Here is a 6153-nt window from a genome sequence, read left to right on the forward strand (position 1 = left end):
CTGGGGACTTTTTCCATTTTTGTTTTCAGGACCAGGGCTTGTTTTTTATGTGATGGGAGTTTTATTTTTTTTCAATGGCATCTAATGTTCTTTCATATTATATTTTTTGTTACACTGTGTCTGTAATCCCATAAGATTATTCGGTGTACACAGCTTCAGGAGTTACAGGGGCTAAAACACACTGGCGTGATGCCCGAAAATACAGTTGTTGAATTTCATAGACCAACCCCAGGACTCTGAGCGCAGGACTCCTAACATCAAAGTGATATATGATGTTAGGAGACAAGATGTTCTGGCTCAGCAAATGATTGCCGGGTAGTAACCGAAACTGGACCCCCACTTGTTAGGGCGTGTTCACATGATGCGTTGCGTCACGTGTTTTGATGCGTTTTTGACACATTCCAAAGGCTTCAGCCTGCTAGGGTTTCAAGGTTCATCAGAAAAATCCTTGAGGTCACTGGTTGAGGGTCTCTTATTTTTCGTTTCACTTTTGAGTGTAAAACCTCAAGCAGAAATAGACCTAATAATAATTTATTTATATAGCGCCATCGTATTCTGTAGCGCTTTACAAAATCTGTGGAACATACAAATATAATATTACATTACAGAGTTAAAGACATAGGTGGTCATATATCTTTCTTCTGGAAATTTGCGCCTGCCTTTTTTTGGGGGGGCCAGGGGTTGGGCTTGTTTGATTTATTTTAGAGAATTAAAGGGGTTGGCCACTTTTCAATAAATCTCTTCCATTAGACATGTGTATGTACCTTTGCCTCCTATGAGAGCTGCAGCTTTTCCCTGTTCTCACCTCCTTGCTGTCCTCTCTCTCTGCTCCAGCCCGTCCCCATGCTGTCACCCACTGTGTCTCTCTTTTCACTGTCCATCCTCACGGACACACTGTATACACTGAGTGTAGCCATAAACTTATACTTGCCTTTGTTCGCATCGTATAGCTCACAGTCGGCAGGAAATCCTGAATGAAAAAATATAGCGGCTGAGTTTTTTCATCCTCCTGCAGAGTACTCTATACACTCAGCGGAGGCCATAGAAGCCTGGGGGGGGGATGCTGATCACAGGAGAACGACTGGGTCACCAGCTGTCAGACACAGGCAGAGACCCTAGGGCAGTGGTGGTGAACCTATGGCACGGGTGCCAGAGGTGGCACTCAGAGCCCTTTCTGTGGGCACTCAGGCCATTGATCCCAAGACAGAGCTCACCAAACAGTACCAAATTCACCAAATCTTCCAGCAGATCCAGGCAATTTAAGAGATGCTACAATCAGCACTATTTTAACACTTCATTGGATGTTGAGAAAGTGTATCTTTGTAGGTCATCCTACTGGACCCTACATTCTTACTGTACAGAGAGACCCTGGTGAGAAACTACAATGATAGTCTGAATGTGCCCTCTTTCTTTCAACTGTATTAGTGGCCTCAAGGGGCCAATACGATTGATAGATGTTGAAGAGCAGATAGCAGTAAGTTTCTGCTTAAAATTCAATGTTGACCCTTTGCGGTAAATAAGTGGATTTTGGTTATAGTTTGGGCACTTGGTCTCTTAAAGGTTCACCATCACTGCCCTAGGGTGAAGGCAGAAGCAGTTTACCACTTCTTTCTTTATTGCATAGCGCTGAAGTAGCCCTATGCAGTAATTAGCAAAGCCAACACCAGCTCAGGCAGTCACACGAGCGCCCATACAGTATAATGTATTGTGTTCCTTCACAACACCACTGAACACACTATTCCCCACATAAAACATCCTTTATATAGTCCCTCAAATTATAGTATGTACAACACCCACAATTTGTCATATAAACCTGAACTGATTACATCCAGAACCCCATAATTATTATGAAGCCACACTAAAGCTGGCTACACGTCAAGCATTGTGTTTTGAAACAACAATTATATAATTTACGTATAGCACCCGGCTAATTTATCTGCACACCCATTTTATTGATACAGTTCCCCTACTTTATTTACAATGGCCCCTCATATATATACTCCCAAATTAAATTATATACAGTACTCCATATAAGGCCATCCAGTTTAATTAATATCCAGGCCCTATGTACAGATCCCCCTTAGATGGTATATACAGCTGATTTTATATACAGCCACCCCACCCACAGTAGATGGTATATACAGCCCCCAGTAGACCAGTTTGCGGAAGAGGATGCAACTTTCGGGAATAAAGTACCTATGGTTGATGGCCCAATTGCAGGAATATCTAAAAAGCTTCTTTACCCTTTGAGGATGTGGGTCTATTGAAAGGATCCAATGGATAAAAATACGGAGACCCTTATGAAAAGGTCTTGGGAGACTACTACAGCCATGTTCAGACCTAGCATCTTAGCCACTTGTACCGCAAGATGGATGGTAATGTGGTTCCGGAACTCGGCCCGAAGATGTGAAAGGATGAGGACCTGGTCAGGAGATACCGGATCTAAAAACAATACTACGGCGCATGTTGGGGGCAGAGGGCTCACAGGCATATTGCAGCAAACACCCGTCAGTAACACCAGTGGTCGCTGCTGGCACCGATTGCGGATGTTAACCATGCAAATGCATCCCGCAAAGCTGCCGAAGGCATTTAAATCCGAGTGAGGTTTGGGGCAGACATGTTTGAATTCTAACAGACATCGCTACAACGGTGGCCGATCTGAACGGGCAAAGAGGTACCAGGGGCCCCAATTATGCATGGTTTCCCAGTTAATTTTTCAGTGGGCAGAATTAAATGTACTTTCTATTTCAGCTGTTCTCCTGAAGGGATCTCTGAATGTGCAAGCGGATTAGATAAGCAGATTAGAGTCGGTTTCAGATAAAAGAAGGTTATTGGAGACGCTCTCCTCAGATGTTCCTTCGGATAACGAAAAAGTGTGAAGTCTTGATTTTTTTGGAACAAAGGAAAATCGCCAAGTACCACGTTATTTTTCTTCTGTACTAATAGATTCCTTGCGTCAGGAATGACATCCCGTTCTTCACCTTTTCCAGAAGATTCTTCAGACAAATGCTTTGGTGATTTTGACACCCTTGTAGACCAGAAGATCTTGGTTTCCTCTTCTGCCGAGCATGTCCAAAGGAGAATATTGCTATATCCCGGAAGTGCTGGATCTTTTATCACAGGGACCAATTCTTCATCCTTTTATTCAGCAGCTTCAGTTGAAGGCTTGGAGATTGAGATGAAATTATTGAAGAATAACGGTTATTTCTATCATATTGTCAAGGAGGAAGAAGGTAACCCCAAAAATATATACCAGGGTTTGGAATTCTTTGCTGATGGTCTTGAGTGAGAGACAAATGATAGGCCATAAAATTCCTCCTTGAGACTTATCGTTGGTGTTATCAGCTCCCTCCAAACCTTTGTTTGAACCTATTGAGCATATTTTTATACGTTATTTATCATTCAAAAGTGAAAAAAAAGAAAAAAAGAGTTACACAGCGCAGGCAATGTGATAATTAGTAGTCATAGATTAGTAGGGTGACAAAGTATCATAGTATAAATGAATCTAAAACATAGGGAGAGCTGCTGCAGGACGCCTGAGGACCATTGTCAGGACGAGACAACGGACATGTTGCAATTGGGATCGGGTTGAAAAAATACTCAGGCTTTCGTCGCGCTGCTCTGGTTCAGTAAAACGTTTATTTTGATAGTGGTGGACAATGCGTTTCGGAGGTGAACTACCTCCTTCGTCAGGTCCAAAGGTACAAGGTCTACGGCATAAGAATAATGCAATATACATACAGTAAAAACCAATTCTTTACAAATAATAGATAATTTAAAATGAATAAATAATAAATCAATAAATAAATATCTGTGTATTATTAGAAAGTGACTATTAATGCTGCAGAATTCATATATATAGCCTTAATTTCAATCAGAAATCACTAGTAGAAGGATAGTTGATAATAAAATAGAAGAATAATTGATAAAAAAAAGCAGTAAAAACACATTTGTAACAGTAGTAATAAATGGATGGATGATAGAGCGGAAAGTAAGATATATATAAATGCATAAATAAATAAATAAGTGACATCTAGAGAAGGAAAAGTACAAAAGAGTAGGGAGGATATGTAAATCCTAATTTCAGAATGGGTATGTATAGTCATGAATTTGAGCCTGACCTGTGTGTTCTCCTGTGGCAAGTACGTCCTAAGGGTGAACTTGGATGGTATTAGGGGATACAGACAGGTGGGGGTCACAACGGGTGGACCTAAATATTGATAGTGGTGTTAATGAGCACATATAATGGGATAATGTGAGGGAGTGTGTAAGGAGAAGTAGATTACCTTGGGGTTCAAGGACCGGAGCAGACTTGCGAGTAAACTGTAAGTACAGTGGTGGTATGGTTATTCGGGATGAGGTGTGAGAAACGGTAGTGGATAATGTTTACTTACTTGGTCTTAGGACGCGAGTCGGCACGGGCGCTGTGTGTGATGTCCGTGTCGGCTTCGCGGTTTAAATGACAGATGTCATGTAACTGCGCGTGCGCAGGATTTTGACAGATGGCGTGCGACTGCGCATGCGCCAAAAAATTGGCGCATGCGTGTTGGAGGAGATGGTTCAAGACTGTTTTCCTCTTAGTCATTACCACAGCAAGTAGGGGACACACAATCATTGTCTTGTAGATGCCCATATTTGTAAATTAACCCCTTAAGGACGCAGGGTTTTATCGCTCATTTCTCGCTCTCCACCTTCAAAAATCAAACTTTTTCATTTTTCTGTGTACAGAGCTGTGCGAGGGCTTATTTTCTGGGTAACAAATTTTACTTCCCAGTGACATTTATTATTTCATGCCGTGTACTGGGAAGCTGAAAAAAATTCTAAATGTGGTGAAATTGGCAAAAAAAACGCATTTGCGTCAGTTTCTTGTGGGCTTCGTTTTTTACGACTTTCACTGTACGCTCCAAATAACACCTTTGCTTAATTCTTTGGTTTGGTACGATCACAGTGCTACCAAATATATAAGTTTTATTGCGTTTTAATAGATTTTCAAAAATAAAACAAATGTGACTGAAAAAATGTTTTGCCAACTTCTGACGCTAATAACTTTGGAAAGTCTGTTTGGGAAGAGTCTGTGGGCCCTTTGGACCACTGCAGGGGGTGGTATGAGACACGCGGTGGCAGCCACGGTAACAAATGCAGTGAACAGTCAGAGCCTGGGATGACAGCAGGAACACTGGTAACACTGGTACGGACTGAAGACACCGCTGGGCTGGGACCCTGGAAGGCACAGCAGGTGCACAGGATGGCAGGAGGTCACCAGTGGGCTGGAGCCCTGGAAGGCACAGGATGGCCGGAGTACGGGAAAGGACCACAGGATATGGGCCACAGGATACACAGGAACGGACCACAGGAATACAGGAACGGACCACAGGAATACAGGATACGGACCACAGGAATACAGGAACGGACCACAGGAATACAGGATACGGACCACAGGAATACAGGAACGGACCACAGGATACGGACCACAGGAACACACAGGAGGCTTTCACTTAAGGGGGAGTGACTTGAAGATCCGGCGGGGAATGCTGGGAGCTGCCGGATTATATAGCATAGCTGGAAATGCCAGCGCCAATCAGGATGCTGGCCCTTTAAATACTGAACAGCCGGCGTACTCGCACCCTAGAGACCGGGGATGTGCGTGGCCTGGCAGATCGAGAAGCGTGCTCGTGGACAGGTGAGTCCGGGGACGAGGTAGCAACACCGCCGCGGAGAGGGGCACGTTATATTATGACTCTGCTATTCCTTCTGTCAGTGCCATTGTGGAGGTGAAGGGAAAAGATGAAAATTAATTTTCATAACCCCCCACAACGGCACAGAGCCTTCTTGTTTTTTTCCCTTTCTGGCATGAAGTGTTTAAATATAATAAAGTTTGGAAGATATGATTAAGTTCTTCGGGTACTCTGATATTACTGAGCTTGTAAGGGGAGGGACCCCTTTTTTTTAATAAATTCTTTTTTTATTAAAATTTTTAACCATAAATAAATACAATATAATATATAGATTTAGATTCTGAATTTTATTACAGCACTCACATGAAGTTTTGATGTGAGTGCGTCCTCTTCCGAATATTAACAGTAAGTCTTGATGCCTAGGGCCGCTTCAGCTGTAAATATGGCCCAGTAAACAGTTTGCCGTTCCTTGTTTAGT

This window comes from Engystomops pustulosus, chromosome 11 (genome assembly GCF_040894005.1).
Source record: "Engystomops pustulosus chromosome 11, aEngPut4.maternal, whole genome shotgun sequence".
Lineage (NCBI taxonomy): Eukaryota > Metazoa > Chordata > Amphibia > Anura > Leptodactylidae > Engystomops > Engystomops pustulosus.